The sequence below is a fragment of the Pinus tabuliformis genome, chromosome 7 (genome assembly GCF_031772625.1).
Source record: "Pinus tabuliformis cultivar Carrire ecotype Pingquan chromosome 7, CPIR1, whole genome shotgun sequence".
Classification (NCBI taxonomy): domain Eukaryota; kingdom Viridiplantae; phylum Streptophyta; class Pinopsida; order Pinales; family Pinaceae; genus Pinus; species Pinus tabuliformis.
In genome coordinates this window covers 783,441,004-783,465,571 of record NC_142293.1, presented here as the reverse complement: position 1 = coordinate 783,465,571, position 24,568 = coordinate 783,441,004, and positions in this window count along the sequence as shown.

Sequence of the window (24,568 nt, the reverse complement as noted above, 5' to 3'; positions counted from 1 at the left end):
TTTTTTAACCAAAGCTGCCTATGAGACGTCATTATTCAATGACCGGATCAGCTAAGAATGGGATGGTGAAGCTGTTCTACAAACTGAAGATCAGCAAAGATATAATCTGAGGTCAAAGATGAATAATGTCAAGGAGACTCCTATTCATAAAGTTGTTGTCCCTGCAGAACAACAAGCTAATAAGCAGAAGCAACTAGTAGTTGATCCTATCATCCTCAAAGCTCCAGCCATAGAGGTAAGAGGCCTTGACAAGTCCCCTTCTTCTTTTAGTTTTCAATCAGAAATTCAGAAGCCAAGAATACCTATGCCTCTGATTGAACTAGTGAAGAATGAGTCCTTCAAGAAATCTATCCTTGAGGCTCTTGAGCCTAATGCCATCCAAGCTTCCATTGACTATGTAAATCTACAAGATGACCAACCAGCTGTTATTCTCAGCCCAATGATTGAAAATTGTGAAGACAACTCCCCATCATTCTATGTCTCTCTGACTATTCATGATAAAATCCTTCATAATTTCCTTCTGGACACTGGAGCTAGCCATAATCCAATTCCCAAGGCTGTCATGGATAAGCTCGGTCTTGACATTACTAAGCCTTATCAGTTGGCCTCTATGCAGCTTAAAGAACTAGTTTGCTAGATCACAGAGGAAGAAGACCCACAGATTTGGGACATGTTCTTTGATGGGGCTTGCTCTAAGGAAGATGCAAGAATAGGTGAAGTCCTTGTGCCCCCCACACAAGAATGCATTGATTCATATTTTATATTAACTTTTCAGGTCACAAATGACACAACATAGTATGAAGCAGACCTTATCATTCAGCAGGTGTACAAAAACTTCCAAGAAAAACATCCAAGGCTGAAAGCATACAGAGATGAGATGAAATATAGACCATCTCTGCCTGATAATGTCAAGTTCTAGAAATTTTTTGAACTAGATGATCAAATTAATAGGCTTTTGCAAGTCTTTGATGAATTTTTTGATATGCACATTGACCAAGAGAAAGAAACCTTTGATAGAAAGGTAAAAAGGATCAATTTTCAGTTTGGTGATTATTTTCTCAAAAGGGATGCATTAAAGGAATGAGGAGATGTTTTTGATGGCCCAGTCAACGGGCTCTTCTTTAAAATTTATTTCAATTAAGGCTTTTAAGGTTTGCTGTTGTAAATATGTTGTTTTCAAGTTTTTATTTCATGCTAAATAGAATCCATGCCCAATGCAACACTAGGAGGAAGATTTGATGTTGTTTTTTTTTGCAGGAAAGGGATTGTTCTGTAGTTCTCAAAAACTCACAGGGAGGATTTCATCCCCAGAAGGAGCCAGTATTAGCCTTGGAAGCATTTGGCCGAAAAATGGACCCAAAACACTCCCAAAATTTCCGAAGTTTGCTTAAAATCATGCCAAAGGATCCAAGTAGGCCCCAAAGTCTTCAAATATTGCTTAAGATCATTTAAAAATCCCAACAATTGCATGCCAAGAGCCCTTGGAAGGGCAGAAAAACACTATTGGGAGGCTAAAACAGAGAAAAACAGTGAAAAAACCATTATCGTAGGCTTAAAATGAGAAAGCACAGCAGCCGTCCGATCTGGCTAATCAATGGTCTGGATCTGATCAGCAGATTGCATCGGCGGTCGCAATCGATGGAGATAAGTCGGCGGTATCGGCACAGACAGTATGGAAGTTGCGACTGTGATCAGCGATGCAACGTGGATCGTCGAGCAAGCACGCAGATCGATGGCCCACATCGCATCGCAAGATTGCTATCGGTGTTGACCATGGGGTGAGGCCTTTGCATATACATATGGGCGACTTGATAGCCGGACCCGACGATCATATATATGATATTTCATAATATCTTAGGTCCGCCGAAGCCCATTTTTAATGTATTTCAATGTTTTTTGCGTATTTCAAAAATACAAAGGGAATACTGTGGACAGGCCTTTTTGTGACTTACGATAGCAATAAAGCCCAGACCTAATGGGATTCAAAACAAAAATATATAAAATTTGAAGTCTGAAAAAGCCATTTTTCAATGTATTTTGTGTATTTTCATGTTTAACGAAATACAAAGGGAACGGGCCAAATGCGACTTGCGATGGCGATAAGCACAGACCCGAGAGATGAATAAACTATACTTGAGGACTTTTGAAGTTGGAAATAAAAAGAAAGAAGTGGGATTTCTCATTGTTGCAGTGTTTTCTGTATGAAACAAAAAACAGTCATGTATTAACAGAAAGGGACCATTTAAAGGGATTATAAGGGCCCGAAGACCCATTCCACCATATAACAGAGCCCGGGAGACATATTACTAGGAAACAGGGGTCGGAAAGGGAAAGAGAAGGGCCACAGCATGCAGCTCGCCCGAAACAGAAACATCATGGGCATCAACAGCACAACTCAGCCAAAGACAATAGAGATCATGGAGCAGACAACGCAACTATCCAAAACAAATAGAAATATAAAATTCCACAATGCAGCTCATCAAAACAAGCATCATGGGGCATCTCTGGCACGAGAGATCTCCCAGACAGCACATCAAACTACCAGAAGATGGTTATTCCATTGTTAGAAGGAGAAAACCTTCGAGCCATGCTTGCCTATTGAGGGAAACATTCAGTTAACAAGACAGATTAGACAGATTAAGACTTCGAGCCTCTTAGAGCTCAGGAGCATTGTAAACAGGCTATAAATAGCTGAAAGTAAGATGTAATACAGGTTCAACTTTTGGAGACTAATGAGACTTTGCTACTCAAGCTTCTCATCTTCATTCATTAGTAATATAAGCTTCTTTTGCTGTTATATGTTCAATGTCCATTTTCTCTTTTGCTCTAAGCTTTCACTTGAATAGGTTGTTCATGTTTCTTTTGTGTCTAATGCCAGATAATTGTCATCTTATCTCTACATTGATGAATTAGATTTGCAAGCTTCTTTGTTGCCTGTAGCTAGCCATTCATATGTGGTCATATATGTATCTTCCATTACAGTCAGTATTCTCTTTTGCTGCCTGTAGCTAGCAATTCATTTATGTTTATGTATGCATTTGCCAGTATGGTCAGTATTCTCCATCCATTCATTGAATCTACAAACTATTGAGCATTAGTGGTCTAAAGCCTTGTAAGCTGAGGGTGTTCATGCATGTCTTGAGTAAAAACATAGTTGAAATGGTTATCTGGCTTGATCCAAACCATCATTTATCCCAATAGTTTTGAGAACAATATTGAAGATTATATGTTACTAGGCATCTCCGATCTACAACCTAGGAGAGTTTCCTAGAGTGATAACAATAACTAGGCCATCGGGAGGAAAAGGTGTTCCATTCTATTTGAAGGAATTGTGTTCCATAGATGAGAAAAAGTAGAAATGAGGGATAGGGAGAGGAAAACATAGATGATTTGTGTGGTGTAGCATCACATAGGCCATAGGACTCACTTCTTTGTACTTTCATTCATTTTCCTTTCAGAGAAAGAGAGAAAAGCAGCTTCATCTTCTACTTGTGTTTTCTTTCAAAATGGTTTCCCAAAGTATATGTTGTCTTAATTTATTGATTGTGATTTTTTATGAACTTTGTTCTCTATTTTGTGCATAATGATAACTTTGATGCATAAACAATAAAAAACAACTAACATATCCATAAATCTAAGGAGAAATAAACCCGCATAGTGTATATTTTATATTTTAAGCTTAATTTTTTTGATCTATTGTGATGAACTGTCCAATGGAATATCCACAAAAAATTATATATCATATTGGTATAAGAACAATTTTGTTTGGGAATATCATGGGGAGTTGCAGGGGATCCAACTCATTTAAGTCGAAAGTCATAAAACCCCAGTCATGGTTGACAAATCTATGAATAACCCTCATGATCCCATAGAGGAGAGGTTCATGTGGCTGGAAGCACAAGTTGAAAATATAAACCATAATGTGAGCCTCCTCATGGCAACCCTAACCAATAAGCTCAAGTTGTTCAGATAAGATGGGGTTTCTAATGAAGAGGTCTAATCAAAGAGGAGATCAAGATAATTGGGAAGAAATAGAGAAGGAGTTGAAGAACGAATCTGAAAAAGTTCAACCCATTTTATGTGTTGTGAACCATTCACAAACCGCATTCAAAATGGAAGTGAAGGTTTACATCAAGTTGTATTAATGTGAGATTAACACTCCGAAGCTAAATTATTGGTGGAAAAAATTAGAAGTTTACTTAGTGTTTTTCATATAGAGGAAGTAAAAAATATTTATTTGCTTGGATGAAATTAGAGGGCCATGCCCTAAACTAGTGGGAAATACACACGAAGACTTTGAGGTTTGAGGGATATCCTTGAGTGACTAAGTGGGAGGATTTCAAAACCCTTATAAAGTCACAATGTTACCCTATCAAGTATGTAGAGGACTAGTGGATCCAGTGGCATTACTCCAAAAAGAAGGAGTAGAGTGTACAAGAGTCACCACAGAGTTTAGAAAGATGGCCATAATTCTAGGTATCTTCCTAAAGAACTGAGACGTACTCCTCAAGTATCTGAGGGGTATACATAGTCATCTACATAAGAAAGTGATGTAATTCAAACCTAGATCAATGGATGAGACTTGTTTATAGGCACAATACCTAGATAACATAGGCCAGAAGAAATGGTAATCAAGTGGGTCAAAGCAAAAGGAGCACTAGGATGCTTCTAAGGAGGGGGAGAAGAAGTCGAAAGGGGGAAAGATAAAAGGTTGGTAACGACAACACACCAGTGAAAAGATACCAACAACCACTGTGACTATTGTAAAATTGACTATCATATAGAGGAGATGTGTTGGAAATTACATTTGAAACTTAACCCAAAGGAAAAAAATAAAGATGTAGAGATGAAGAATCTCATGGCCACTTATTCAAGCAACTAGGTTGAAAGAAACTCATACATGGATGAGAAGATCGTCTATACATCAGGGTAGAAGGAGGTTAATCTGAGTATCCTTAAGCAACAAGAAGAGAGAAAAATAACCATACTCTTCCATATAAATATACAGGTCAAGAAGACAAAGATTGATGCCTTATTTGACTCAATATCATAAGAAAATCTCATTGCAGTAGAGTAGGTCAACAAATTCATATTGGAAGTTTTTTATCATCCAAGCCCATATCCATTGGGATGGTTAAATAAGGATGCATAAATAAAGGTAACAAGATAATGAAAAATTAAATTTGGTATCAATGCTAATTTCATTGATGAAGTAGAACTAGATGCGGTTCCTGTGATATATTTGGAGTGAGTTTTGGAAGTCCCTATATGTACATGTGAGATGCAATTTTCATGCAAAGATCCAATTAGTACTACCTCATCAAGGATGGAAAACCATCCTCCATTAATGCACATAATGAAAAGTCCAAAATTCACTGTTAAGTGCTAACTAAGCTAAGTAATTGATCAATTATATCAAGGCATATGTTTTTCTACTTTGAAGAGAAAAAAAATCTTCAAAAGACTTACTAAGAGCAAATACATCCCTAAAAGGGTGTACTAAGAAATAGAAATAGTAATTAGAAGAGTTTCTACATGCATACAAATATGTGTTCCAAGAGCCTAAAGGGATACTTTCTAAGAGAGAAGTGGAGCATGAGATCCAATTTTTGTCAGACTCCCCATCGCCAGACATTGGGATGCATAGGTAGTTTATTATATAAGAAAGTGAGGTGATGAAAAAGATGCAACAATGATTGGATCAAGGTGTGATTCGACCAAGCATCTCTCCATGTAGGTCACCCATAATCATTGTGCCAAGGAAGGATGGGACTTGGCAGATGTGCATTGATTATAGGGAATTAAACAAGATTAATATCAAGAATAGGTACCCCCTACTTAAGATAAATGATTTGTTGGATTAGTTGCAACAAGGAAAATACTTCAACAAATTGGACCTAAATTTTGCATGTCACCAGGTTTGATTCAAAGAAGAGGATACCTATAAGACTCCCTTCAAAACTAGGCAAGGTTTCTTTTAGTTGTTAGTCATGCCATTTGCCTTGTGCAATGCACCAAATTATTTATGAGGCAAATGCATAATATATGGAGCACTTTTATAGATTCATTTTTTATTATCTATTTGGATGATATATTGATATACAATGCTACTTGGGAGGAGCACGTATCACATTTGATGTAGGTACTAGAGACATTAAAGAAGCATAAACTACCAGAAAATCCAATGAAATGTGATTTTTCTCAACAATATTTGGTGTATATAGGGTATGTGATAAGTGGATGAGAGATGAAGATGTATCCTTCTAACATGGATGACATCATGACCTGGTTGATGCCTACTAATTTTTTTAGGTTAGGAGTTTCATTGGGGAAACACAATAATTGAGGAAATTCATAGCCTCATTTTCAACAGTAGCAACACCACTCCACACCTGTATATTTTTCTATAGATTCAATAACTTATGTGATTTGCTAAAACACAAGACACAAATCTACTATACTCTTCTCAACGGAAACCAAAAATGATTGATGAAAATAATAAGCAGAAAGAGGAAGAATATCAATTTCACATAACACAATATTTCTCTGGGGAAAGCAACTGCTAAAAACCCCGACTATCTATATTTCATTAACTAGAAGATCTAAGAAGAAAATACAATGCTTCTTCATCTTGAACAATTCCTACACTAGTACAATCTAACTCTCTGCCTCACAAGCCAACTCAAGCCAACACTTAGCCAATTTTGTTGCCTTCCAAGCCCCTACCTCCTTGCACAATTCCTAGAGGAGTCAACCCATATTTAATTTGGAAATCCACTCTCCATAATTGCGCAATCCAAAAATAGGTCCTCAACTGATTGCATGCACCATCTGTACAACTCATAAAATTATACAACTGATAGTACACTGTCCCTGAACTCTAATCTCAACTGGGTCTTCATCTGAGTTGACATGCATGAATTATTTATGATTAGCTTTTCAGTTAAATGGTGTGGTATTGGTGATGCACTGGTGCACTACTCCACTACTAGACCTCTACTAGTTCCTCCAACAATTAGAATTAGTTCAACTGACTATAACTCAGTTAGACTGAGGTATCTAATTACAACTCCAAAGAACTCAACCTGGGTCCCTAAAACTTAGGGATCACTATACATGACTCTAGATATACTTCCAACTTGAATTTCCTAAGTCAATTTAACTTAATTAACTATTACAAGTTGCTTTGAGAATAGAATGTCGATTTAATTCACAATTTAATTCAAGGACAAATTAACTTGGAATTTCTTGTTGATATTTTTAACACTCCTTATCAACAAGAAATGGATTATCAGCTACCCTGATCCTATCTCTAAGAAACTTGAATTTTCATCTTCACAATGCCTTTGTCAAAATATTTGAATCCTACTCCTCTATGGGGATGTACTCCAACAACTTAATTCTCCTCTAACAAAATCTCGAAGATGATGATACCGGATATCAATATGCTTGGACCGATCATGAAAAATTGAATTTTCAGAGAGGTTGATTTAATTATGATTGTCAAAGTAAATCACAGTTGGACCCATCTGCTAACCAAACAAACCAACCAAAATATTCCTCATCTAGATGGCCTCAAAAGCTGCTTGAATAGTAGCCATGTACTCTGCCTCTGTTGAACTGAGTGCAACTGATCTCTGTTTCTCGTTGTACCAAGAAACAATTGCTAACCCAATAATGAAGATCCCTCCTAATGTGATCTTCCTATTGGATGGACTCCTTGTCCAATCTGCATTGGTGAAGCCTTGAAGCTTCACTCCCTCTATCCGTATGTACCATAAACCATACTGAGTAGTGTCATTGAGGTATCTCAACACATGCTTGGCTGTCTTCCAATACAGTTTGGTCGGCTTAACCATCACTTGACTAAGTTGGTTAACTACATAGCACATGTCTGGTCATGTGTTTACCAAATACATGAGTGAACCCACAAGCTTCCTGTAAATAGTAGCTTCCACTACTTCCCCAGAAGTAACATCCTCCTTCCTCTAGTTACCTACTAGAGGAGTCTCCATGGGTTTACTTCTCTCCTCCTTCCCCATCACCTTTCCATACTTCCAGCCCAGAAAGTAGTGCACGAGCCCCAAGTCCTTCATTTCGAACTCTCTTGCAAGATGCTCTTTGCAATACTTGATCAGCTTGTCATCACCTATCAGAATCAAATCATCGACATATAAGACAATAATAAAAAAATTACCTTCAACCCAAATATGGTAAAGGTTTTCATCTTCTTCACTTTTGGTGAAGCCCAACCCGGTGAAGTAGTTATCAATCCTGGTGTACCAAGCACACGGTGCTTTCTTCAGCCCATAAAATTCTCACTTGAGTTGGCACACATCTGAATCTTGGTCGAAGGTCTCAAAACCTTAAGGCTACTCAATATACACCTCTTCCTCAATCATGCCATTAAGGAAGGTTGTCTGTACATCCATATGATGTATCTTCCAACCCATCTACGCTAAAAGTGCCAAACTAGATCTGATTGATGAGTACCTTGCAATAGGAGCAAAGGTATCATCATAATCAATTCCCTCCACCTAAGAAAATTCATGGGCCACAAACATGGCTTTATGTTTTTCCACACTACCATCCACTTCTTGTCTTACCTTGTAAATCCATCGCAAACTCACCACTGACTTGTCCTCCAGTCTTGGAGCCACATCCCAAAACTTGTTCCTAACAATGGAGTGATGCACCTAAACCATCGCTTCAACCCAAATCGGTTTCTATACTGCCTCCTCAAAAGAAGATGGCTTTGTCTCAACACATCCGCTCATAAGAGCCATGTATCTAGTGTACCTCTTAGGTGACCTCCTCTTCTTGTGCTACGATGTGGGTGCTCCAACATTCTCTCTTGCATCGTGCAATAACCTGTTAGCCTCTATTTTGCACTTTCTCCCATCTCTGGAAGACTCTTCCTGAGTGGGTGTCTCCACTCCATGATCCTCTGCATGTGACTGCTCCACATCAATTTGAGGTTCCTCCATAGGAGCCAAAATCTCCTCAACCACATGTAGATGAAGCTCCCTCTCAAGGGAACATCTCATGGCCTTTTCTTCATAGTTTTACATCTGTACAAACCACTACCATCCTATTGGTTGGCAGGTACACCTGATTGTTCTGAGGTGTATCAGTGTACCCCATAGATATCCCCAACTCTACCATTGGCTCAAGCTTCTTTCGTGCATCTTTGGTTACATGGTAGTAAACTGATGAACCAAAATCCTCAAGTGACCCACATCTGGTCTTCCCCGAAAAAACATCTTCCAGTGTACTCATCTCGAGAATTCGATGAGAGCTTCTATTCTGTAAATAAACAATTATGTTGCATGCATCGGCCCACAAGTGTAATGGTAGGCCATAATCATGAAACATCACTCGTGCTTCCCCTAATATGCTTCTATTCTTCCTTTCAGCCACCCCATTATGTTGTGGGTTATGAGGTGTTGTCAACTCTCATTGAATGCCTTCTGCCACACATAATTTTTTAAACTCATTCGACACATACTCTCCACTATTATCACTCTTGAGAGATTTAACCTTCTTGCCAGTATCTTTCTCAACCAATGCTTTAAATTCACAAAAATTTGCAAAAATCTGATCTTTCTTCTGCATGAAGAAGATCCAACATTTACAAGAAAAATCATCAAAAAATATAACGTAATACATGTGCTTGGTCGTGGATGCTATCGAGAAAAATCCACACACATCTGAATGGACTCGATTGAGGATCGCCAGTGCTCGACTATCTTTGTCGTGAAAGGAAGATTTGGTGTATTTTCCCAAGGTACACCCTTTGCATGTGGAAACTTGCTCTAGTGTACCTTTGGGAAGACTGGTAGAAATTTGTTGCATGATTTCAAAGCGTCATGCTACAAGTGACCCAACCTCCTTTGCCACAACTCACCAATGTCTCGACTCTGCACCTTCTCTACTTTCATGCTCAAGGCATCATAATATTCTACCTCCAACTTGTAGAGATTCTTCACTAGAACCCCTATCCTCTTCACCTCTCCCGTGGCTATGTGATGAAGGAACTTGTTTCCCTTACTAAAGATCACATCATAGCTTGTATCCTCCAACATGGCAACAGATACAAAGTTATTCTTCAAATGAGGAACATACATAACATCTCACAAAGTGAGGGGAGCACCCGACTCCTTCTGAAAGGTAACTTTACCAATCTTGGTAGCACTATACCTCTCATCATCACTCATCTCATTATGAATATAGAGATCCATCTCCTCCAAGTTACTAAAGAGATCCTTGTTACCATTCATGTGGAAAGAATCTCCACTGTATAGGTACCATACACTATCTATCATCGATGACACCATATGTCATGCGATGAGGGTAAAGTCCAGTTTGAATTGTGATGCAAGCACTTTACTTTCGATATGTCCTTCTTCTTGCTCCATGACAAGAATTTAATTTGGAATGGGATGCCTTGCCCTTAATTTTCTTTTCCATACCTGTTAAGGCAAAATTTTCCTCATCAGCATTCTTTGATGAGGATCTATCTCTGGTATTCCTCTGAATCTCTTCCTATACCAAATCTGACCACAATCGTTCCCAATCTGGTAGCTTCTCCCTCCCATTGACAGAGTCCTAATAACTGTGCCAACTCTTGGGAAGTTCTAGAAGAGCTAGGTGCACCATATCGTCCTCAGCAATAGTAATCTCGACATTTCCAAGCTCATCCAAACAATGGGTGAACTTGGTCAAGTACTTCAAAATAGAGTTTCCCTTCGCCATCTTGATCTTTCTCAGTTTTTCTTTAAGTGCCAATTTCCTATATCACTTCTATTTTGAAACAGGTCAGCCAATGCCTTCCACATTGGGTATGGAGTATCCTTGCCATGGAGACTCAAGACAATGTGGTCTCGAACTCCCTCCAAGATAATCCTTCTCGATTTTGTCAAACACTTTCTTCATTAAGCTAGATCTTTAGCATCCAATGTTGGAGGCTTATGAATGTCATGATCTATGAATTCCTTGAGGCCATTGTCTTCTAACAATGCCTCCATCAAGTCCTTCCAAGCTATGTAATTTGAGCTACTCTCCAAGACATACTCAAGTCATAACCCGTGGAAGGACACATTGCTTCTCTGAAGTTTGAACTTGCAAATTCAATTTTTACCTTCACACCAAACTCGAATTCTCCTCTTCTATACTATCTTCAGCTTTAATACCATGTAGATTTATTTGTAGATTCAATAACTTATGTGATTTTCTAAAACAAAAGACAATAATCTATTCTACTCTTCTCCACGGAAACCAAAAATGATTGATGAAAACAATAAGCAGAAAGAGGAAGAATATAAATCACTCATAACACAATATTTCTCTGGGGAAATTACCTACTAAAAACCTAGAATATCTATATTGCATTAACCAAAAGATTAGAGAAAAAAATATGATGCTTGTTCGTCTTGAACAATTCCTGCACTAGTACAATCTAACTCTCTACCTCACAAGCCAACTCAAGCCAACACTTAGCAAATTTTGTTGCCTTCCAAGCCCTTACTTCCTTTCCCAATTCCTAGAGTAATCAACCCATATTTAATTGGGAAATCCACTCTCCAGAACTGCGCAATCCAAACATAGTTCCTCAATTGATTGCATGCACCATTTGTACAACATTATAAAATTGATATTAAATTTTCCATGAACTATAATATCAACTAGTTCTTTATCTAAACTGACATGCATGAATTCATTATGAGTGAATCTTCAGTTAACTGGTGTGGTATTGGTGATTCACTATTGCGCTACTCCACTACTAGACCTCTACTAGTTCCTCCAACAGTTACAACTGGTTTAACTGACTATAACTCAGTTAGACTGAGTTATCTAATTACAACTCCAAAGAACTCAACCTGGGCCCCTAAAACTTAGGGATCACTCCACAAGACTCTAGATAGACTTCCAACTCAAATTTCTTAAGTCAATTAAGTCAATTTAACTATTACAAGTTTCTATGAGAATAAAATTTCAATTTAATTCAAGGACAAATTAAATTGGAATTTATTGTTTCTATTTTTAACAACACCATAACAATGACTTGTAAGAGTTTTTAGTGGGGAAAGGATCAACAGAGGGCTTTTTAGGAGTTAATAAAGAAGATCATTCAATTATAAGTTGTAACATTACTGAGCTTGTAATGTCCCTTTGAAGTGGAGATAGATGTGTGTGGATATGATGCAAGAGCATCCTACTCAGAATATTATTGTACATTTGGTTGATTTAGGGGGTGATTTTTTTAATTATTTTTATGAATTTTGTATAGATTGAGTGAAAATCTAGTGTGAGGGTTCAATTGTGAAATATTCTCAACTATGTGAGAATATCATGGATAATTAATATGTGTAGATCTCGTAGGAATCTTAGGGATTACAGGATCCTCAAATAGGAATTAGTTGAGTGAATTATGGAGAAAATCATGGATTTAGTATAATCCATAATTATGTAATTATGCTATAAATGTAAGCCTATGAGGAGTGTGAAAAACAAAGTGTTAGACAGTGTTAGAGGAGTGTTAGATCAGAGCATGAGATGTTCTGAATGTACATGTAATTACTGTTATGAATGAAAGGAGTGTTTTGTTCCAAATTTGCTTATGCGTGATCTTTTATTATGTGGTTTGATTCTTTAATTGTAGGCTAAAAGTCTCTGTATCTCATTAATATTGTGCATGGATGCATTCGAAATCCCAGAGAATATAGTTTAGAGATAGACTAAACTTAGCGGAAGTGCTAAGTTTTGGCGGAACCCTGATAAATTCATGAGGAATCCAGGAAAAGACTAGAACCATCCGATCAGACAGATCCATTAGATCTATGGTGATCGCGTGCTAACAAGCACAACTGATAATTCTAAAAATGGACATGATCATTTATAAAAATCCGTTAATAACTCAGTTAATCGTGACTGTTCATTTGAAAAGCTCAGATTAGACGGTAATCGCATCAAAAAGTGCATGGGCTTTCATATAAAAAACGAACACGATTTTTAATGGAATAGGATTTGATCGAGTTGAATTCTGGATCTATCACAGTCGTTCATTTTTATGAGTGAGATCCAACATTTATTGCTCCAGAAAGTGCACGCGAGTTAATTAAGTTTTCAGACGTGATAAAATTTACACTGGAGATTAACTTGTTTTGAGTTCTAATAAAGCGATCGGTGTCTGATAATTTGGTAAACACGTAATTTAATTTAATTAAATTACGAATATGTGTATCGGTAAGGTTAATAGTGGTTTTAATTGCCCGTGAGTTTATATATAAATTTTAGATTAACGAGAATTATGCAGCTTCACCCCATCAAAGTGGTATTAGAGCAGAAGAAGATTCTATGTGAAGTATGATTATATTGTAGATTTGTCAATATAATTTTTGTACAGAGTAACAACAGAGGAAGGAGGAAGATTTGTAGCAGCCTAGAGCAAGGAGTGCTCATATGGTTCTAGAGAAGAGAACCAGAGAGATGTCGAAAGACTAAGCTCAGAGGAGAGAAGCTTGGTGAGGCATGTGTAGCAAGGAGGATACTTGTTACTGTAGAGACTGATTGCAGCTCACAAGTTTACGCTGTTAGGAAGATAAGAAAGCATATGACAAGGAAAATCAAAGGCGCGGTGGAAGCAAAGGGAAAAAGAGGAGCCAGTTTAGAATTTGATTGAGGTAAATATTTTCTTTTATTTGAGTTTGAAGAATTAGTGAAAATGAACATGGAGAACCTTAGGAAAGGTTCAAATAAATGTCAGATGAGTCATGAAGAGCGTAGGATAAGTATTGTAGTGATGAGAGCAGAATTGAATATACTATAGGAATGGTTTCAAGAGAAAGAGAATGAAGACTGAAGACATGGATGGAAAATAAGGAAACGGGTCAAGTGGAATCTATTGTAAGAGAGATGGAATGCTATGTTGATGAACAAACTTGAACAAATACATATTTCTTTGTTGGAGAAGGAGAGACTCATAGGAATTGAGTCACAGCAAAGAGGATTTGTTGAAACCCAGAAATTCCATGGTGGGAATTTGGTGCTTGAAGCATCGAAAGAGACCGGAAGGTTTGATATTTTTAAAATTGATAGTTTTCCTGTGAATACAGGTATGGTACTAAATATGGAAGTTGTTGCTATAGAGACAACTAATTACCATTGTTATGATCAAGAAGTCTTCTGTGAACCTGAAGGAAATTGGGATGATTGTTTTTCATTCCATGAAGTTGAGTTTGCAGCTCAATTAGAGGAAGAGAGAGAAGCCAAAGAAATTGAAACAAGAAAAACTGTAACAAAAGGAGGAAAGGACACCATAGAGAACATCAACTATGTTGATGTGATTAGCAAAGAGGAATTACTTCTAGAGCATGGTAGAGAAAATTGCTTTACAGATATACATAATTTCTATGATAGTTCAAGTGATGATGATGGTGAACTTTTAGATTTAGTTCTTACTAATCTCAGCATGACAGAGTCACCTGGCAAAGCTATTGGTGCAAATGGAGAATCAATTCGAGACTTGTTCAAAATTTTGAAACCAGGAAAATGGGTATTCAAGTTTCCACATGTAGTTCATGAGTCTATATTTCCAAAACAGAGGATGATGAGGTATGGAAAGTCGAGAATCATGTTTAATAATTCTTTGAAGATATTATTTTGCGAATTTAATGCCAGACTACATGAAGAAGTTATTCCTTTGAAGGACCATCAGCAAAATAGATTTTGGAATCCTGGAGGTAACAAGTCATTCAGACTTGTAGCTATCACATTACTATAGAAAAGTGACAGACCTCATAGACAGGACTCTATGAATTTTTTCTACATCGGATGTCTGATGCAGGAGCATCCTGCTAAGAATATTATTGTACATTTGGTTGATTTAGGGGGTGATGTTTTTAATTATTTTTATGAATTTTGTGTAGATTGAGTGAAAATCTATGTGTGAGGGTTCAATTGTGAAATATTCTCAACTATGTAAGAATATGATGGATAATTAATATGTATAGATCTTGTAGGGATCTTAGGGATTACATGATCCTCGAATAGGAATTAATTGAAACAATTATGAATGACTAGTGATTTCTTTACTAGCACTTGCTACGTTGGCCAGTTTAACATATTATGTGATTGTATGTTACTTTGTATTTGATGTTCTTTTCTTAATGTCCATGGTTAGGATTTTATCACCATTCTTCCCATCTTCAAAATGAAACATCCTCAAAGCAAGTAAATCCAATAACCATTAATTAGGAGTTAGGCTCAACAATCATCTTGAATCCATTTTATATTTGAACCCGTCATTCATATCAACTGGAATTGCATTTTCAAACTATCACATGATGGTTAGGTTGTTACTTTCATCAATAGTATCAAAATATTTTATTATGAGGACAAGCATAAAAAACAAACAATACATAAAATAATTATTAAAATTTATTTTCCCACATATTACAACTATTTATTGGTTATATTTATATTCCCTTACCCTTGTAGCACTAAATAAGGTTCCAAATTTATTTATCCTCCCTTAATTAACTATATAAACCTCATTATATCTAAAGTGTAATAATAAACCTTTATATTCACATAAAGTGACTCATATTCATGAAGTCATATAATTTCAATTTACTTTTGTTTTTTTAATGGTTATACACATTTTTCAATAACCAAATTATCTTCATCATAATTAGTCCACAATAGTAAAATTACTATTTATACAAAAATATAAATCACAATAAACATAACTATAAAAGTGTTTCCCAAAAATTTCATATGAAAACATTGACTTATTACATATCAACTTGTTACATGTCTTACCTTCTTGAACTTGTTATAGAATATTTGAATTCATTTTAATCATTCTTCCAAATTTTGGAATGTAAATTCTCTAACTTTAAAATGTCGTTTTTAAACCATTGCACTAACTTACATCTTAACAAATCTTGTATAAAGATATTACCAATTAAATAAAAATAGAAATAAAATAAATCTCATAAAAAATATTATTAGTTAACTGAAAATAAAAATAAAACACAAAAAAGTACCAATTATACCTTACCAAATGTATCATGAAAACATATAAATCAATAATGGAAAATCTTAAAAGAACATTACCAAGTGAAAAAGTATCACTAGAGATCAATAAAAAAGTACCAATTCACCTTATAGGTAAATTTTTATCCTCTTTTAATTTTGTTTCAATATTTTATTTAATCACTAGATATGTAGGAGTTTTTCCACCTTGGAAAAATCGTAATTTTCATTATAGATATGTAGGAGTTAGATGTTAGATGTTAGACATAAATATTTTCTAAATTCAAATTTTTATATAGTAAGTTTGTTTTTATAAATAAAATTACGGACATTTTTTTAGATAAATCATCCGATCCTAGATCTAACAAGCACCGATCAAATCTCTAGAGGTGCAAACCTCTTTTTTGAGTGCAAAACTTGAGGAAAGGAGGTGCAACCCTCTTTTTTGAGTGCAAAACTTGAGGAAAGGTTAAGATGAGATCAAATATCCTAAGGTGCAAGCCTCTTTTATGATTGCAAAACTTGAGGAAAGGTTAAGCTGGATCGAGATATTTGATCCCTCTTGGCGCTTGATTGATCCAAGGATGTTTGATCCATCTTTGCATTTGTTAGATCCAATGTTAAGATGGATCTAGGCTGGTTATATAATATCTATATTTGTATCTATGTGTATCTTTCTTATTCCTCTCTCTATCTCATCCCCCAAATATACACACTCTCTCTCCATATCTATCTCTCTCTCACTTCCTTTACCTCTCGCTCTCTTTCTCTTCCCCTTCGCTCCCTCTCTCTCTCTCCTCCCTCTCTTCGCTCCCGCTCTCCTCTCTTACTCACTTTCTCTCCATCTCTCCCTTGTCACTCCTTATCTCTCTCCACATTTCTCCATCTATCCCTTTCTTCTTTCCTCCCTTTCTCTCCCCCTCCAACTCCCTCTCTCTCCCTCTCTCTCCCTCTCTCTCTCTCCCTCTCTCTCTCCTCTCTCTTGAGTCCTATCTCTCTCCCTTTATCTCCCACCACCCTCTATCTCTCCCCCCAATCACTCTCTCCCTCTCTCTTCCCTCCATCTTTTTCACTATCTCCCTCCCACTCTCCTTCTCTCTCTCCCCTCCATTTGTGTATCCCTCTCTCTCTCTTCTCCTTCTCTCCATATCTCTCTCCTATCCTCTTCTCTCTCTTCCCTTCTCTCCTCTCTCCCTCACTCTCTCTCCACCTCTATCTCTCTATGTCTTCGTTCTTTCCTCTGACTCTCTCCCCTCCAACTCCATATCTCTCTCTCCCTCTCTCCTTCTCTCTCCCCCTATCTCTCCTCTGTCTTCCTTCCTCTCTTTCCATCTCTCTCACCTCCTTCTCTCCCCCTCCCCCAATCACTCTCTCTCTTTCTCTCTCTCCACCCTCCAACTTTGTCACTCTCTACTCCCCTCTCTCTCTTAAATTTGATCCCATTGTATTGTGTTTAAGAAAGTATCTTAAAAAAAAAAAAAAAAAAAACTCAATTGGTTGTTAAATATTAAACATATGTTTTGGATTAATCATGTCAAAGAAAATACAATAATGAAAAACTTAATAATCATGCATTATCTTTCCTCTATTATTGTTAGTCACTTTGCTTGCTCTAATTTATTGGATCCTTAGTTAAGATGCATCTATGCTTGTTCTTAATAATATTTTTTATATTATATAAATTTCACATCTTTATATATAAAAGTATTCTCATTTTTAATTTTATTGAAACCTTGATTTAATTTCTATGGAAATATTCTCACTATTAGTGAGGATAGAGGGTTTAGATATATCCTAAAAGTAATTATAATCTTTTTCCTTTTAGATTTAATTAAAAAAAGTTATAAAATAAAAAATTAAAATATTGATAAAATATTTTGATTGTGAAATAAGTTAGGCTTTTTGGGCATGTGGTATCAATAAGCCATGGTATTGTAAAAAGTCCTATTTACAAGTTAATAATATCTATGGTAAAGTGGGGTGAATATCCATGGTAAAAATCTTGTCATATTCTTGTCAATTTTGTACAGCTTGAGTGGGCCTAATGGTTAAGAGCATGTGTTTCCTCCTAAGAGGTCACAGGCTCAAAACCAAAGGGGGGTAAAGTATGTATGCCTTCGTAGACTTAGCAGTCAAATCATTGCACGGAGGTGGGTCCCTTGTCCCACAAACAAGGGGGTCTCATACACCAATTTGGTGTCTGGCTATTATTAAAATATTTTGCTTTCCAAATAAGTTATGATTTTTTGGAATGTAGTAATGATAAGCCATGGTATTGGCCAATGGTATTGTAACAAATCATATTCACATGTTCATAATATTAATGGCAAAGTGGGGTGAATATATATGGTTAAAAAATCTTGTTATATAGTTATAAAATATTTGATTATGAAATAATTTACAGTTTTTGAGCATGTGGTTATAATAAGCCATGGTATTGTAACAAAGCACAAAATAAAAATATAAAAAATTGAATTTTATTATTTTTATTACTTTAAATTTTTACTATTAATTGACCCAACATTTAAATGTTCAATGTTTTTCATTGAGCTAGACATTTAAAATTGCTACATTACAACTAGACATCTACTATATACTTATTAATAAAATCACATTAAAATATATAGCACATATAAGTAGTACTTATAACTTAACATCCATTTTATCATATAAATTAAAATAATGATTCTGTAACTATATTTAAATTTAATTAATAAGCTCATAAAAAATTAATATTTGCAATATAACAACATTCTTAACCATGAATATTCACACCCATTTTACCATGAATATTAATAACTTCAAAATAGTTTTTTTTGCAATACCATGGGCTGATACAATGGCTTATCGATACCACATACCCAAAAATCATAACTCAATTAAAATATATATATATATATATATATATATATATATATATATATATATATATATATATATATATATATATATATATATATATATATATATATATATATATATATATAATTTTTATTTTATTTTAATTTAATTGTATACCAAATTTGAAATTTGAAATTATAACTTAATACTTACAATAAACATACAATATAACAAGATTATTAACCATGGATATTATTAACTTGTGAATAGGCTTTGTTACAATACCATGGATTATCAATACCACTTGCCAAAAATCATAGCTCATTTCAAAATTAAAATAATTTAATTTAATTTTATTGCACCCAGAGGTGCTCTCACATGTTTTAACGTAATGTCCTATTTAACATTTTGACTAAGTCAAATCACGTAAAAGTAAAAATTAAATTAAATTAAATTAAAAGATTAATGTAATGTAATCATTTTAACTTGGTGAAAATAAAATAAAATAAAATAATAAAAATAAAAATGGCCCATGGTATTAATCTGTGGTATCGAAAACACATAATATTCATTTAGAATATAACCTATTTAAAGGGGGAAATTAATCACCTTAGATCCATCTTAACTCTGGATCTACCAAGCATTGAGAATGATCAAATCTCTTGATATGCAAACCTATTTAAAGGGGGAAATTAATCACCTTAGATCCATCTTAACTCTGGATCTACCAAGCATTGAGAATGATCAAATCTCTTGATATGCAAACCTCTTTTAGAGTGAAAAGAGATTTGATCCCTCTTGGTATGTATAAAAAGACGTTATACAATATGGATGCAAAGAGGTTTCCTTAAATTGCTTCTAACTTTATCCAAAACGTCCATCTTCGATTGAAGTGAGGGCCTTATAAGGATGTCTGGTCTTGGCTAGAGCCTCGAGGAATAAAGAGGAGATCATCTTGCACAATTCAGATAATATTAAAAATAGTATTGCTTCCAAATTTAAAGAGAGATTGTGGGAAAATAAAGAGTTTGAGGGAAAAAGGAAAGTGCAATATTATATGGAGGTGATCAACCCCAATTTGGAAAACCAAATTATCTTTTTGTCTTGACTAGTTTTCAAATGAAAATGAACATTTCCAAGATTATAACTAATTCTCATGAGCTTCATAGTGAAACTAGGTATTGTTGAATTCTCAAAACACGGTGGGAGGGTTGAAAAAACACCTTGGGATGAAAGAGTTTGTCACCAATCCTAGAAGGGTTGAAAATAAAAACTACTTTCTCTTATATTGTCCATCTTATACTCACATGAAAAGAGTTTGTCACCAATCCTAGAAGGGTTGAAAATAAAAACCACTTTCTCTTAGATTGTCCATCTTATACTCACATGAAAGAGTTTGCCACCAAACCTGGGAGGATTGAATCTTGTACTCACATTAAAACACTTTCTCTTAATTTGTCCATCGTATACTCAATTTCACTTTCTCTTAGATTGTCCATCTTATAATCACATTAAAACACTTTCTATTAGTTTGTCCACCTTATACTCACATTCAATCCCCTTCAAGCTTATAGGAATTACTAGTCAAACATTAGACAGAGTGTAACATGTCTTCAAAGAATAGAACCCAAGTGGAGGGTGAATTAAACCCATTAGCTACCACTAGAGCTATTGTCCTTTGACAACATTCTTAACATTTTAACTCGTCAAAACTATGGCGATTTGTGAACTCTTCTCTCACTTCTTTTTGAGAAGATAAATAAAATGTTAAAGAATCTTATTTAATCTATTACCTTCTTAAGGTTTGATAGACCATATAAGCCTTAGTAGACATTAATCACCAATAATCATAATTATATATCTAAATAATCATTTCACTCCTCTTAATATTATTATAATAATACCATACATTTTTATTTTATTTTTTATATATAATAATTCAAAACCCTTATAATTAATCTATTATTTTTTAAAATTTCATATTACATTTCATTTATCTCTAGATTATTAATTTACAACCAATTTAACACATTTCTAAATCCAATTTTCAAAAATTTAAAACTAGAAATAATTACTTAGTATTTATAATTTTAAACAAATTTTCATTTTTTTTTAATAAACCAATAATTATAATGAAAATATTTAAAATCCAAAATATTTTTTATAAAATAAAAATTTTTAAATTATAATATTTTTAAATAGTAATATTTTTATATAAAAATAATTATATATTATTAAAAAATTATAATTAAAATATTTAAAGTTCAAATATTAAAATAAATATTCATTTTTCTATATTAAATAACAATTAACTATTTTATTTTATATTAATATAAAAAAAATATCAAATCAATTAATTAATTAATTAATTTTATATATATATATATATATATATATATATATATATATATATATAACCTGAATTTTACTCACCTTAATTACATATTTATTTCAAACTCATCAGCTTAAAACTTTTTTAATCCACACTCTTTTATATATCAAAATAGTTTTTTTATTGAATTGAGGCTTATGTGATCCATATAAATTATAAAAAGAGTTTCCGCGAAAATCACATGTAGAAAACATTTGTCCCAACCAGTGTGGTTCATCGTTAGGACAAGTTGAAGAAACAAATCCAGCTTAGCATGTTAAATAGTCTGAGCAGAGCCTCCAACGGTTAACTTGACCAACGGCTAATTTTGACTTTAGGACCATGGTCAAGGAAATTAGTTATATTAGGTAACCAATCCCTTAAAATTTATAAAAAATATATAAATATATATAAAATAATTTTAATTGGTTTTAATAGTTAGTTAATAAGTATTATTTAATAAATAAAAATTATAATCAAATGGAAAATAGTTATATAAAGGACCTATCTTATAGTATATCTCTAGATTAAATGTATATATAAATATAAATATATATTAAAGGGTTGTTACCATAAAAGTTAGTTAGTATTAATAAATATATTAGAACGAGAAATTAAATTAAGTTAACTTAATAATAATAATAATAATAATAAAAATAAAAATAAATAAATAAAAATGAGTAGATAACGAAAAAATAATATTAAAAGATAATAAAAATAAAAATATTAAAATATAAACAATAATAAAAATATTGTTTATATTATTATGTTATAATATTAATTTCATTTAAATACTTAATTCTAATTTAAATTCATCCAATGAAAAAAAAGAAAAAAATAAAAAATAAAATAAGTACTACTAGGGGATAAATTATTATTGAGTAATGGTTAAAATAATTTCTAATTTTTAATATAATTAAATTTTTAAATTTTATTAAACTTATTAATATAATTAAATTTTGTTCATAAGGTCAAGGAAAAAGCTTAATAACAAATAATATTAAGAAAACCATGAAAAGGAAAAAATAAAAAATAGAACGAGCGACAGATATTAATTACTAGAAGGACCAGAACAGGACAATAGGAAAAAACAAAACAAAGGAGAAACCTTAGGAGGATGGAAAGGGCAGCAAAAGGAAAAAACGGAAACCTCGAAAATTAAAAAAAAAGGGGGGGGGGTGGGGGCGAAAGGAAGGACTAAGAAGAAAGGGTGGGGGCAACTACTAATCTTCCAGTCGTCATCTCTATTAAGATTGTTAGGCCTTCTTTCAATTTCAATCGCCTCTCTGAATTTACGGTGATGGAATAGCACCACCTTGGTAATAACCTTGGCTTCCTCAATACAGACCTGATGCTTGGTCTTTTCCGCATGCTCCGCTAATGCTGAAGACTTGGTTCTCCCATGTCTTAGGTCAGCTACATGTTCACTGATCCTTTGATGGATAGAGCGCCCTGTTTCCCCGATATAATGTGTCCCGCAAGAACAAGGGATCAAGTAGACGTCCTTCATGTCCTTAGGGTCAATGGGATCTTTCACCTATCGGAGGGATTTACGAATTGTATTGAGGGTCCTAAAGGTAGATGGAATATTAAAATTCTTAAGGATCCGAGCAATCTTGTCTTCGTGGAGAATGGCTATAGTAGGCGCTTAGGTTAGAAGGCTTTTCTTAAAGCTTCTAAAAATTCTGTTATTAATAAAGTTCCTAAAGAACGCCTGCCAGGTGTCCATCTTCCCTATGTCCAGGGAACCACGGACAAGATTGCTCGGATCCTTAAGAAGTTTAATATTCCCTCTACCTTTAGGCCCCTCAATACCATTCGTAAATCCCTCCGATCGGTGAAAGATCCCATTGACCCTAAGGACATGAAGGGCGTCTACTTGATCCCTTGTTCTTGTGGGACCCCCTATATCGGGGAAACAGGGCACTCTATCCATCAAAGGATCAGTGAACATGCAGCTGACCGAAGACATAGGAGAACCAAGTCTTCAGCGTTAGCGGAGCATGCAGAAAAGACCAAGCATCAGGTATGTATTGAGGAAGCCAAGGTTATTACCAAGGTGGTGCTATTCCATCACCGTAAATTCGCGGAGGCGATTGAAATTGAAAGAAGGCCTAATAATCTTAATAGAGATGACGACTCGAAGATCAATAGTTGTTGGATCCCTGCCCTTTCTTCTTAGTCCTTCCTTTTTTTCCCCCTTCTCCCACTTTTTTTTTTTAAATTTTCGAGGTTTCCCTTTTTCCTTTTGCTGCCCTTTCCATCCTCCTAAGGTTTCTCCTTTGTTTTGCTTTTTCCTATTGTCCTGTTTTGGTCCTTCTAGTAGTTAATATTTGTGGCTAGTTCTATTTTTATTTTTTCCTAATATTATTTGTTATTAAGCTTTTTCCTTGACCTTATGAACAAAATTTAATTATATTAATAAGTTTAATAAAATTTAAAAATTTAATTATATTAAAAATTAGAAATTATTTTAACCATTACTCAATAATAATTTATAGCCTAGTAGTTTTTATTTTATTTTATATTCATGGGATGAATTTAAATTAGAATTAAGTATTTAAATGAAATTAATATTATAACATAATAATATAAACAATATTTTTATTATTGTTTATATTTTAATATTTTTATTTTTATTATCTATTAATATTATTTTCTCGTTATCTACTCATTTTTTATTTATTTATTTATTTTTTTTAAATTAATTAATTAATTAATTTTTATTTATTTATTTATTTTAAGTTAACTTAGTTTAATTTCTCGTTATAATATATTTATTAATACTAACTAACTTTTATCGTAACAATCCTTTAATATATATTTATATATACATTTAATCTAGACATATACTATAAGATAGGTCCTTTATATAACTACTTTCCATTTGATTATAATTTTTATTTATTAAATAATACTTATTAAGTAACTATTAAAACCAATTAAAATTATTATATATATATTTATATATTTTTTATAATTTTTAAAGGATGGTTAATTTATAATTTTTATTTATTAAATAATACTTATTAACTAACTATTAAAACCAATTAAAATTATTTTATATATATTTATATATTTTTTATAACTTTTAAGGGATTGGTTACCTAATATAACTAATTTCCTTTTCCTTGACCATGGTCCTAAAATCAAATTTAGCTTTGGAGGCTCTACTCAGACTATTTAACATGCTAAGCTGGATCTGTTTCTTCAACTTGTCCTGACAATGAACCACACTGGTTGGTTCGAAACGCTACAAATATTTTCTTCATATGATTTTCGCCGAAACTCATTTTATAATAGTTTTTTTAATTTACA